The sequence below is a fragment of the Panthera leo genome, chromosome F2, assembly GCF_018350215.1.
Source record: "Panthera leo isolate Ple1 chromosome F2, P.leo_Ple1_pat1.1, whole genome shotgun sequence".
NCBI lineage: Eukaryota > Metazoa > Chordata > Mammalia > Carnivora > Felidae > Panthera > Panthera leo.
In genome coordinates, this window is record NC_056695.1 from 71,449,076 (window position 1) to 71,462,606 (window position 13,531).

The 13,531-nt window shown below is 45.3% G+C and overlaps 1 long non-coding RNA gene across 2 annotated transcripts in view; it reads right to left on the minus strand.

The window, feature by feature from the left end:
- Positions 1-12,973, minus strand: part of LOC122211056 — a 401,702-nt gene extending 388,729 nt beyond the window's left edge. For both annotated transcript variants that reach the window (XR_006198452.1, XR_006198451.1), the window contains exons 1-2: positions 12,907-12,973; positions 9,883-10,547 (exon numbers count right to left, since the gene is read on the minus strand). This is a non-coding gene — a long non-coding RNA (uncharacterized LOC122211056). The remainder of the gene's footprint in view (positions 1-9,882; positions 10,548-12,906) is intronic.
- Between the last annotated feature and the right edge of the window lie 558 nt (positions 12,974-13,531).

A 13,531-nucleotide genomic window follows, 5' to 3' on the forward strand; every position in this document is an offset into this window, starting at 1 on the left:
TGCATTCTGGAGGTTATGAAATGGCCAGCCCCAAAGAATGGGCACATTATAACCCACCACCCCCACGGTGACTCAAGGATTAAACAGGACTTCTTCCACCTGGTTAAGACAATCCAGAGGAAGTGCAAGAGTGCCCCCTTCTGCCCAGAGCTGGAATCTTTCTCCTTGGCTCTTCACACATTTCCATCTCAAGAGGACATAAAATCAAGCCTTCCAGATAAAAACGTGATTCCAGAGCACACATTTTTAAACACTATGCTCCAGCTGTTCCTCACACCATCACTTATTATCTACAATAATATTTCACCTTTATTATTTCATTTCATCCCTGCAACGACCACAAGAGCCAGGCAGAGCAATGACATCACATCCCCTGTCAAATGACTTGAAACAGATAGTGGTCACTTGTCCAGTTTTAGGAAGACTCTCCTCCATGTCTCCATCTTTAAACCTCAGCAACTACAAAGAATGCCTTCTAAATTCTCTGCACCCCTGACAATACAGGAGAGATTCTGTGATTGCGCACCATCCTTAATGAAGCAGGCTAGGGAAAAGTGGTGAACCACCATACAGAACTATCCAAACGACTTACATCATTTTAAGTCAAAAATACAAACTGAACTTTCATGTTGGTATGTGACCCACCAAGAGCGATCTTCTTGGTTTTCTAGTGAAGCCACTGCTCTCTCTCCCTTCCCTCAATGACAACTGCCAGAATGGAAATGACTGTCACATCTGAAAATTGACTAGACGTGGGCCACACAGAGCATGGGTCCAGAACATGTACATACTGACATGCCCAGACATATAGATAAAGGTCTAGAAGGATGTGCACCAAAACGTCAGTAACAGTTTCTTCTGAGAAAGTTCAGGGGGTGGGAAAGACAGCCCAAACGGGACTTCAGTCTTATCTGTCATGTTTCACATTACCACATAAGAATGTATTTAAGTGTTAGATACGCAAGTGAACATTAATTTTTTCTTAAAATTCAAAACATTTCTATATGGACACCTCAAACATCAACTGGGGCATAGAGACAGCTTTTATTTTTCCCAGACCAACCACGGCAACTGTAAACTGTAAATCCAAATGGGGCCCTTCACAGTTCAATCAGTTGGCAGGATTTTAGGAAGACAGACCCAAATATCAGTCAGTGTTGGAACAGAAAAGGACACTGAAGTCCCTTTCAGTCCAAAGATATAATTAAGTGTGCTAAGTGCGTATTAGTACACCGTTCAGTGTTAAGGCCTGGTTCAAACTGGGTGGGACTTGTCTACCTTTCACTGCCACCCAATATGCTCCATCATGCACAAATTCCCCACTCCCAGTTACGCGCAGTAAAATGAGTCAGCTCCCAATTGAGGCACAGTCTCATGTCCTCTGGTCGAGATTTCTAACCTGGGGGAGAGGATGGGGTGAGACTCTATTGTAGGAGCACATTAATAACTGTGTGGTTCCTCCCCGAGAGATGTTTGAGTTGGCAGGAAGAATAGATTTCATGGCTGACTAGGGCAAGCAAACTGGGTCCTCAGTGAGTGTCCGTTGCCGTCTCCATCTTCAGGGTAGACACAGATCTAGGCAGATGCAGTGATCCAGCTGTCTGGGATTACCTACACAGCTGAACAGGGTTAGAAACGTTGTTCTTTTATTAGAAAGTCAAGAAGTTATGGTTTTGTGAGAGGAACTGCAGAGATAAACAGAAAAACTTGAAGGACCAAACTAGGGCATGCTGGGAGCTGGCGCTCTGTGGTAGGGAGAAGGTGGCTGCCTACAGACCTTCCCCCTCAAATCCGGACACTGTTTGGTATCAGACTGCACTTGTCACTCATGGAAGGAGGTCTGCATGGACTCGGTGTTGTACAATGACTGTGCTCATCTTGAAAAATAAACTTAATTTTTTTGAGGTAGTGGTTGTGTTCTTGAAAGTTTAAAATAAACGTTCCCAAAAGATCTGTTCATAGCTGCTAATGGTACCAGAATAAAGAAATGTTTTCCTGAATAGCTCTGAGGGAGTAATTAACTAATTATTTGGGCTAAAAACTGAGAAGAAATGAAAAAAATACACACTTGGGAACTGAAGGCCAACGTGCCACCCTCAGCTCTGCTAATCACTAGTTGTGTGATCTTGAACAACACAGTAAAACTCTGATCCACAGTCGTCCTCTGTAAAATGGATATAACGCTAACATGCAATTGGTCATGAGGTTGTCATACAAAACCAGAAAATAGTGTTCATTAGCCCCAGTTGACAGATGAGCCCCTGGAGCCTGAAAGGGTTAAATGGATTCCCCAAGGACACACTGCTAGGGAGTGGCAGAGTCCAGTTCCAAATGCAGGTACACATGGCCGCAATGTCTCAGTTCCTTCCACACTGCCTACGCCTACTGCTGCATGGGGTTTAATATTGATTATTTAAACGCCATCCATCACTAGCCCCACCCAGAATAAAGTCTATCACACAAGAGGTGCTCATTACACATATTTGTTGAATGAACCAATCCATAAATCAACAAATGAGGTAATTGTTGATTCACAATTGTTGCAACTAATATTAAACAGTTACTTGCATAACACATGGAATATGATTGCTTCACGTTCCTAAAGTCAAAAATACAGTTCTCCCAATTCGATGTGGGTGTTTCAAATATGAATGTATGCATGGATGCTTGCATCTATAACAAATGCAAAAGGGAGAGGCTAATATGAGAATAAGATTAAGACAAAAGCAATCATCGATATGTTAGCAAACCCCTCAGGACAAGAAGGATGCCAGGCACCTGTCTTTGGAAACCCTGGAAGGTCCCTGGGTATTATCCCCTCTCCACACCTCATCTGACAGCTCGTACTCTGAATTGCAGAGAGAATTGTCTCGCTCCTTTCTCCATCAGCCCTTGGGGCTCAGAAAAAGGTCAGGTATGAAACTAGATCCATTCCCTGCATTTCCAAGGTTCTGGCTTAAAGTGAAACATGGCAGAGCTTTGTGATCAAATAACCAATGTGATCAGATAACCTTTCATTATACAATAAAGGCCACCAGAGCCTGCCTCCACCTTCCACCCTGGAGGAAGGGGGTCTGTGGAAGGCTAAACTTCTAAGGCCGGCTCAGAAACGCAGCTCTGGCCTCCAAGACAACATCCAACCGCCTTTCCCATTTGCATTTTACGTTTTTGAGATCTTCATCCTCCTATATCCTCTAGGCTATAGTTTCAAGGCTCAACTGGAAAATTTAGTGAAATCATTGGTAGTCAGGAGCCACAGGTCTGGTTCTTACTCTACCACCTCCCAGCTGTGTTTGGGCAAGTTCTTTGACCCCTCTGAGCCTTGACTTCCTCATCTGTAAAACGGGGGTGATACCCAGAAGCTTTAATGAATAACACCTGAGAAGTGCAGAATGTTCATCAACTGGAAGGGTTCATGGAGCTGAGATACAGTGAAAAGTGTTAGTTTTGATCATGTAAAAGGAAGAGGGGCTTCATAGACAACAGACGGCTTGAAATTATTCTCCTCACTCAAGACCCAAGTTTACTAGCCTCGTCTCCTTGGGAAGCTTGCCGTGAGTCCCTTAAGGCCTAGAGGGACAGTGTCCCCTTGCTCTCCGGCACTCTCTGCAATTCACCTACCATCTATGATCCCCCAGCCAGACTGTGGGCCACGGAATCTCATGAATGCTTCTGTGACCACCAGTCAGCACAGATCATTCAATGAAAAATGATTATGGAGGTCGCTGACTGGAAACTGTAATAACCAACATAAGATGGCCATTTAGTCACTAAACATGGCACTAAATTGTAGCGCGAGGGAAGATTCTTATGATGCTTTCTGAAAATGATGACCTTGAGACTCAGACAGAGGGGGGATTCTCTTAAGAACAGACAGCTGGGGTCTTCTGCCCCAAGACTAGTGATGCTTCCAGCCCCAAACATCTTCTCCCAGAAAAGGGTGCCCACTTAAATTTGAGTTTTGAGTAAGCAACATACAATTCTTTAGAATAAGTATGTTGCATGCAGTATGCAGGTCATACATAGAATAAAAAAAAATTATTTGTTATTTACCTGAAATTCAAATCTGAGTGGCCCATATTTTTTTCCCCTGAATTTGGCAGCTCTATCCCAAAACCCCAACATGGACCTACCTCATCAGCCTGTAGTCACCTGGCTGATGTGGGTCAGATGACACTTTTTACAAAAGTGGGAGGGACAGGAATGGAAGAACAGTTTAGCACTAGGTGGGGAGTCCTGGAGTCCCTGAGTCACAGGAGACTTACTCCAGGCCTCTGGGATCAAGGCATTCTGAAAAGTATAATAAATAGCAGCACAGGGCACAGGGAAAGAATGAAACTTCGTAGTTAAAGCCAGAATCCCATAGAGACACTGCCACAGTCCATCTTGAGACTCCATAAAGTTGCAATAATCATATAACAAACTCACACAGTCATTTGCAATGATTATGTGAGATAATGTGTTGAGTGCTAAGGCCTGGCACTTAGCAAACTCCCCAAAGTAGCTTCAGTGATTATTCTTACTTTGGAGGGAATGAGAAGCAGCATCTATGGAACACACTGCATACTAGAATGAGGCCTGTATATGTATTATCTCCTAAAAACCTCGTAACAATGATCCAGGGTGCTTACTACTATTAACTGCAATTGACTAGGGTTCAGAGAAGTTGACATCTGCCCAAGGCCACACAGATACTAAGTGGTGGAGACAAGATTTGAAGCCAGGTCTGCTTATGTCTCAGTCCGCTTGAGGTCTCTCTTCCTCCACTGCACCAAGCTGCTTAGAAGTATCTTTTGGGGGTCTTGGCTTTTTGATACTCTGTTCAGTGCTGGCACCCACTAGGAGACTTCAAGCCATTTCTGAATGGCTTCAAATCATTCCTTTCTGGAACAGCCCTTCTGATCCCTGCCTGTGGGAGGGTATGTGGGAGCAGAAGGATTATCCCAGGCTGCCTCTCAGGGAGCAAGTGCAGGACAGTCCAACCTGAAATGGGGTGTCCAGACAGGGCCCTTCTTCTCCACCAGAGCCCCCTAAGTGACCAGCCCTGGAAGCAAGGCTCACTTCTGGCTGTAACCTCCCAATGCACGCGCTTGGGCCCACTCTTTGCTCCATCTCTCTTGGAGCCAGGCGGGGGCGTGGAGACACATGAGGGTAGACAAGTCCGACTGGAGCCCCCCCCCCCCAAGGGTCACCCCCCCCCCAGCCCCAATTCAGTTGAAGATTGCAGGAAGTGGTTTGTCCGTTTAGAAGTCATCTCAACTCTGTGGCCCTTCTGAGAAATGAGTTTGCAGTTCTCTAAAGATAGATTGCGCAAAACAGGAGGGGGCAGCCCCCAAGGACCCTCCAACAGCAATTCTCCTGAGGGCTTCCAGAGAGCTCTTCGAGTGCCTCACACCCCCCACCCGCCCGTCTAGCAGCTGCTGGCGCTGGGTGGACCAAATCAACGCTCCACGCTGTGCTGTGTACTCTTGTGCAAGGTTCAGGTTTCGTATCCCCAGTGAACAAATTTCGCTCTGAGGAGGGGAGGGGAGCTGAGGACGGTGGGGGGCGGGATTTTCAGCTGTTCGTGTCATTTATTTTCCATGGGATCTTAACTGTAATTTCAAACTGCATCTGGGTTTTCTGAAACTATGTGATTTGACGTGAGGTTCACGGAGAGTTTAGGCCTCGCTCCAGACTTTAGCTTTCATGCCTAGGTGAACAGGTGGCAGGATCTAGGAGCAAAAGTGATGTGAAGAAGGGGGTACCGCAGTCCCCTGACAGAGGTGCAAGTCAATAAGCAAATAAGCAATTGGCTTGGGCACTGGTAGAAGGTAAGGACGTTGAGGTGATTCCACTCAAAAACTGCAATTTCCTAGCAATGCAACAGGGCTGGCTTTTGGTGGAACAAATCTGCACCATGTTTTTTTACTTTAGACAATGAGTTTTTAAGCAGCTGGTTTTGCAGAAAGAAAACAACTCACCCAAGAAGGACTAACAACAGGCTTGGAGGCTTATACATGCCATCAACCCATATCCCCAATTACGACCCTGATCAGAATTACTCCTTCACTTAAGCAGGCCTCAGTGCTTATTTCAGCTTGTTTCTTGATCTTGTCTCCTAAGTGTTGGGACAACAGACGTGACCAAGACACAATGAACTTAGGGTCTAGTGAGAAATTTAAAAAAAAAATGTAGACCAAAAAAAAAAAAAAAAAAAAAGACCGTGTGATTTCATATAACAGAATGAGTATTGCAAAGCATAGGTTGGCAGAGAAGGGAGCGAGCATCTCTCTGGAGGGATAGGGAAGCTGAGCAGCTGAGTGTGGAGAACATCAAGGAAGCCTTCCTGGAGGAGATAGCAGCTGAGCTAAGTCTTAAAAGGTGAATTCACCAGGCAAAGTAGGCAAGGCCAATTCTGGCACCAACACAAAATATGTGCAAAGGCATGCAGACATAAAACTGCCTGGAGCAATGAGGGTTGGTAATTGTCCAGGGAGAAAGGCTATCGGGCACAGTGGGCTCAACAGCCCTTAAGACAGCTGACCATGGGAGACAGGGAACAAGCGTCTGTTCTGAGCTCCACCCAGGCGGAGTGGGCTTTGGGCCAACCCGGAACCCTATGAAAGCAGGCACAGTGGGGCTTGGAATCCCATAGTCAGAACCCTCTGGCTAGACAAGACCTAACCATCATCACTCCCCTCCCCTCCCCCCCCACCAGTGATGCCCAGTTCACCATGACAGACTTGCTTTCACAAGATCTCTGATCTCTGTATGTCTGTCCCCAAGCCTGACCCCGGATTTCCATTTGGAGCCTAGCAACAAGCTGTGAAGCCAAGCTGCCGCTCTTACCTGGGCACTGCCCACATCCCTAGGACAAGCCCTTCGGGGGCTTCCCCTGTTCTCACACTCCCACCAGCTCTATCAGCTTCTGTCCCCCACCCAGGACTCTGTTCGCTCTCACACATTCCCACTGTTTCCCCAGCACCTTATTTCCCGCTAACCTCAATCTTTCCACTGAATGCTCAATCTTCCTCCTCACCTCAACTTAAACCTGACCCAGAAGTACTACAGGGCTCTGCCTCCCCCACTCCCCACTCAGAATCAGGAGTCACCAGGAACCACTGTCTTCCCACCAGCCCATTATTGCAAACTGGCAAAACCCCGAACCTGAGTTCAACTCACACTTGCCTTCTCTGCTCCTCTGCTGGGGCGGCTGAGCATAGCCAGAGAAAATCACCAAGCTGGAAAGCAACGCCACACCCTCATCACTCACCTTCAGAGGTGTCCCCATCCACACCTGAAACCTTGGAGAATCAAGGTCATTAGTCAATTCCTTTTCTTCCACTAGTTCAGCTGCCCTGCCATTGACTTCCAACACCTTTCCTTCCAGCTTCCCTATCCAGCCCCCACCATCCTAGCACAGAACCTGACTTCTTATGCAACCAAGATGAGGGCATTAGATACGCAGGACTAAATTCCTGCCCAGCCTTCCCCTAAGTTAAGTGTTCCTCCATCTTCTCCCCCTCCAGTATCAGAGGTATTCATTTCCTATTGCTGCTGTGACAGACTATCACAAACTTATTGATTCTCTTACGAACAAATAAAAAAATCTTACTCTCTTATAATTCTAGAGGCCAGAAGTCCAAAATGAGTGTTATAGGGCGAAAATCAAGATGTCAACAGAGCTATTTCCTTCTGGAAGATCCAGGGGAGAATTGATGGCTTGACTCTTCTGGCTTCTGGTGGCTGCCAGCATTCGTTGGTTTATGACCACAACGCCCAATCCCTGCTAATGTGGTCACATGGCCTTCTCTTCTATAATCAAATCTCCCTCTGCTCCTTCTTAAAGGATACTTGTGCTTACATGCAAGGCCCATCCAGAATATCCAGGATGATCTCTTTACTTTAAGATCCCCTTAATTGAGGGGCACCTGGGTGGCTTGGTCGGTTAAGCGTCCGACTTCGGCTCAGGTCATGATCTCGCGGTCCGTGAGTTCGAGCCCCGCATCGAGCTCTGCCTGTGCTGACAGCTCAGAGCCTGGAGCCTGTTTCAGATTCTGTGTCTCCCTCTCTCTCTGCCCCCCCCCTGTTCATGCTCTGTCTCTGTCTCAAAAATAAATAGACGTTAAGATCCCCTTAATTGAATCACATCTGCAGGGCACCTGGGTGGCTCAATTAAGCTCTTGACTTCAGCTCAGCTCATGATCTCACGGTTCGTAGATTCGAACCCCACATTAGGCTCTGCACTTGTGGTGCGGAGCCTGATTGGGATTCTCTCTCTCTCTCTCTCTCTCTCTCTCTCTCTCCCCCCCCATCTCTGCCCTGCCCCCACTCATGTGCTTGCGCTCTCTCTCAAAATAAACTTTTTTTAAAAAAACACAAAAATAAATAATAATCACATGTGCAAAGTCCCTTTTGCCACAGAAGTTAACATCGGTAGGTTCTGGGACTAGGACTGAACACCTTTGGGGGCCATTATTCCGCCCAGCACAGAAATGAGTGTGGCCCCTCTTCTTCCTGGCCACCCCTCCACCTGCCCCCATCAAGGTTGTCCTCTTCTTTCAGGGCCCCTACCTTTGGCCTTCTAGGTCTTCCATTCCCTGTGGGATCTCTCCCAGAAGCCTATAAACAGGATCAAGTGGCTTCCATAAAAATATAAACACTCTGGATCTATCGTTTCCCTCCAACCGCTGCCCTATTTCTACTCTACTTTTCTTCTAGAAAGCTCTGGAAAGAGTATTCTTCACGTGCTATCTCTACAGGCTGTGACAATCTCCCTTGCCTCCCATCACTCCGCTGGAAGCGCTCCTCCCCAGGCAGCCGGTGAGCACAATCTTGACAAAACGATGAACACCGTGCAGTCCGGTCCTTACCGGACTCTCTGCTGACTAGTACTGCTCACTTGAAACTCGCCTTCCCTTGCTTTCGTCCTCCTCCTACCTTGCTAGTCATTCCTTTTTATTATGACTCATGGGCTCCTTCTCCTCTTGCCACATCCAAGTCCTGGAATCAAGTCCCTGGAACACTTTCCTTGTCTGGGTTGGTACTGTGCTCCCGCTCTATAACCTATTCTCATCATTTGAGCAGCCACGTCTGTGCTGACGGCCCCTGAATGTGCCCTGCCAGCAAGAACATCCCGCCTATGTTCGATGCTCCACGGTCCATCTGACACCTCCAGCTCGATACACCACAGGCTTCTAAATTTGTCCATCCTCCTGCGTTTCAGTCTCAGCCAAAGTCAGCACCACCCACCCAAATATCACCTACTTGCTTCCTTTCGGCCACCAAATCTCAATGATTTCACCTCTCGGTTTGTTCTCCGTGTCTACTGACCTACTGACCTAGTTTAGGACGTGCCACAAAAGCCCCATCCCTGGTCTTACCCACCCCTGCCAGCCGAGGCCCCATCCTCCCCCCACCCCCACCCCCGCCCCAGCCCTTCAGGAGTCCCTATGTGATCTCTCCACTGAAAACACTTCAGGGCCGGTTCAAGGTGGCCAGTAAGAGGATCCCGGACTCCCTCCTCCCAGGGTCACACTGAATCTGCATGCGGGACAATTCCCCCTGCAAACAACCTAAAAACGGAGCGACTCCTAAACACCCAGCAAAGGACAGAAGACCCACCCCTAAGTTGGGGGGTGGGGGAGAGGCAGGGCCACAGCCTCGCCACGAATCCCATCCTGGGCGCCACAGCTCGCACTCAGGAAGGAATTCAGATACCGGAGCTTCGCCCTAAGGAGGGAAGGGTTTGGATCTCACATCGAGCACTTCAACTCGTAAGACCTGCACCTGAGACACGAGGGCGCAGTACCTCCAGCTCTGAAAACCAACGGGGCTCCACAAGGGGAGCCCCATAAGACGGCGGCGGTCTGAGAAAGAGCTTCTGAAGGACAGACTCACCCGCCTCGGGGGCTCAGTGCAGAGGCGCCGGTAGGGAGGCTCCGAGATGTGAAGGGATGTGGCTCACTTGCTCATCCTCGGTCTCCGCTGGAGGAGCAGGCATCCCATTTAGCCGGCACGGGGGCCTGCGGGGCTGGTGGCCCCTCTTCCCGCTGTCCCAGGGGCGAGGCTCCTGAGCGCCAGTCCCTCTAGGAAGGGGGCTTTCACTCCTTTCACCCGCAGCCACACCGCGGCTTTTGGCAGCTGCCGCCCCAGGGGGGCCGGGAACTGTTATTGCTGAACTCTAAGAGTTCTTCATTTATTCTAGACACAAGTTCCTTACCAAACCGTTAACCTTAAAAATAAAACTGCCAGTTATTCTCCCAGCAAAACATGGGTTTATTCGAGAATTAGCAGAAAATCGGGGCGCAGAACGAGCTTCTGCTAAACGAAGCCTGCCGAATATAGGCGAGAAACACTCTTTCAAGAGAGGAAAGGAGGAAGGTGGGAGGGACTGTTGTAAACAAGAAGTCTATTGGGAGAAACTGGGAGCTCGAAGTATGATGGCTTCTCATTGGCTGAGTTGTGACTGTCTCTCATTGGCCAGGCTGTTGCCGAGGGTTGTGGAAAGTCTTCCTGCTTGCTGGGATAGTAAAGCAGTTTCAAGGAGCAAGGTCCAGCTCTTCCTATTGGGTGTGCAATTGATGAGGAGTGGTAGGGCGCCAGAGCTCCCCTGCTGGCCTCCACTCTAAAGATTTCCTTTTATTAATTTTCACAAAAGGTATTATTTAAAAATTTTGCCCTTTGGGGTGCCTGAATGGCTCAGTCAGTTAAGCGTCCAGCCTTAGCTCAGGTCATGATCTGATGGTTTGTGGGTTCCAGCCCTGCTGCGGGCTCTGTGCTGACAGCTCAGAGCCTGGAGCCTGCTTGGGATTCTGTCTCCCTGCCTCTCTTTTCATGTACTTGTTGGCCATTTGTATAGATTCTTCAGAGAAATGTCTATTCAAGTCCTTTGCTTGTTTTTTTTTTTTTTTAACAGAGTTGTTTATCTTGGTTTTTGAGTGGTGGGTTGTGTTTTTTTGATCACTTATTCAATCTCTGTTGTAAATCTATTAAAACTATTTCTTTTTAGGTCAGTTTCAATAGTTTCTGTATTTTTAAGAATGTATCCATTTCATGCAAGTTTTCTAATTTTCTGGCATGCAATAGTTTTTATTTCTGTAAAGTCAGAAGTAATATCCCCTTTCATTTAGGATTCTAGTAATTTAAGTCTTCACTCTTCTCGTTCAATCTAACTAAAGATTTGTCAGTTGTGTTAATATTTCCAAAAAACTGCTTTTGGTTTCACTGATAATCTCTATTTCTTCTATCCTCTATTTGATTTATACCCTAATCTTTATTATTTTCTTCCTTCTGCATGCTTTAGTTTTAGTTTCTTTTTTTCCCCAATGTCTTAACATGGAAAGTTAGATTGATTTAAGTCTTTCTCCTTTTTAGTATAGGCATTTTATAGCTATAAATTTCCCTCTAAGCACTGCTTTAGCTGCATCCCATGAATTTTATACGTTGTGTTCTTGTTTTAGTTCAAAGTACTTTCTAAGTTCCCTTTTGATTTCCTCTTTAACTCTTGTTTTTAGAAGTCTGTTGTTTATTTTCATATATTTGTGAGTTTCTCAAATTTCTTTTATTGATTTCTAATTTCATTCCACTGTGGTTGAAGAACTTAGTTTGTATTATTTCTGTCCCCTTAAATTTATTGAGAATTTCTTCATGGTGTAGAATATGTCTATCCTCTATATTCTGCTGTCGTTGCATACAGTGTTCTATAGATGTCTGTTAAGTCTACTTGCTTTATGGTATTGTTCATTTCTTATATTTCCCTGTTGATCTTCTGTCTACATGTTTCACCCATTATAAAGTGGGGTGTAAAGTCTCCAGTTATTATTTTTGAATTATTTATTTCTTCATTTCTGTTGATTATGTTTCATGTGTTTTGATGTTCTCTTTTAAATATATATATATTTATAATTGTTGTGTCTTTCCATTGAATCAATCTTTATTATAAAATACCTCTCCACATCTCCACTAACATTTTTCTTTTTAAAGTCTATTTTGTCTGATGGACACTCAACCTTTCTTGCTACCACTGTGTATGAAATACATCTTTTCCATCCTTTACTTTCACTCTATTTGTACCTTTGAATCTCAAGCATGTCTCTTGTAGACAGCATATTAGTTGGAGTCTTTTTATCTAGTCTGACACCCCTGCCTTCTGATTGGGTTGTTTAATTTATTCACATTTTATGATATTAATATAATTAGAATTCCATCTGACATTTTACAGTTTCCTCTGTGTCTCATGTCCTTTTTCTCTAGTCCTCCTTACTGTTTCCTTTTTCATTAAGTGAATATTTTCTAATGTAGCATTGTCATTTCTTTAATGATGTTTTTCACTGGTTTTGAAAACTAAAATTTAGTGGTTATTCTAGAGATTGCTATATACATCTTAATTTATCAAAAACAAAAGCTTCAGTTTACTTATTTGCATTATAAGCAAAGAAACCCCTGTAATATGGATCTAATACTTTGTTTTGTGGCAGAACGTGTAATCAGTATATAAAGTGAAAATACTATAAAAAGTATAATGAAGATGTCCCTTAGGAATGCTGAGACTTCAGTAAACCTAAGTCAACCCCCCCTCCACCCCCAATATATAAATATATTTGAATATGGTCTTCCTAATGATATCCCCAAATTCTCATCCTCTTGCCCCCCATCAACCTCCCTTCCCTCTTCTACACCTGTCATATCAGTTATGCTCTCTGTCAATTGCCAAGAAAAAAATCCAATGGAGCCACACATCTGGTAATTTGAGAAACCACACTGAAGACTCTGGGTGTCAGGGTAGTGAAACATCACTTCCCACCTCATGGGACTCTGCCACATTGTCAAGTCTATATCCCACCATGCTCTCTTCTAAAGCCTATAAGCCCACAACATGGCCCTCTCTGCCTTGCACGACCCCCTGGAAAGTACACCCATCACCTCAGTCCTGCTGCTTCTCTCCTGGATTATTGGGATTCAACATTTCCTCCACCACATCACATCCATGATACCGCATTTCCACAACTGACAAAAAAGGAAAAGGAAGACCATAAGATTGTCCTAAGAATACAGATGTAAAAGCATAAACCCCAACAGACTTCAAAGCATGTTGGGAAAGAAAAGGACACACATGTACACACACAGAGGATCATACATATCTTTTATTCTTTTGCAGTAATGTGGCTGTAAGGAATGGTGTAACATACCCAAAAGTGCCAGGAGACTGTATAAGATCATCTGTGGTACAGGTGCTTGGGATGTAATCAGATCTTCTGTCTTTAGGTAGCATTTAACCACCAATCATTACATTCTCATGTGAGTCATTCACTACACAATTGTGGGTCTACGTGTTATACTCTTGTGTTATAAGAAATCTTCAGCAAACTTTCAACCAGTGTTGTATAAAGCACCTTCATTTAAGAGTACCAAAAGATTTGTAAAACATGCAGTTCTTGTTTTCACAATATTTTGTGCTTAACAGGATTTGACTAATTTGCCGCAATAAAAATACAGAAATATTCTTAATAGTGCTGCTGATGTCACTATCCATTTGGCAATATCATTC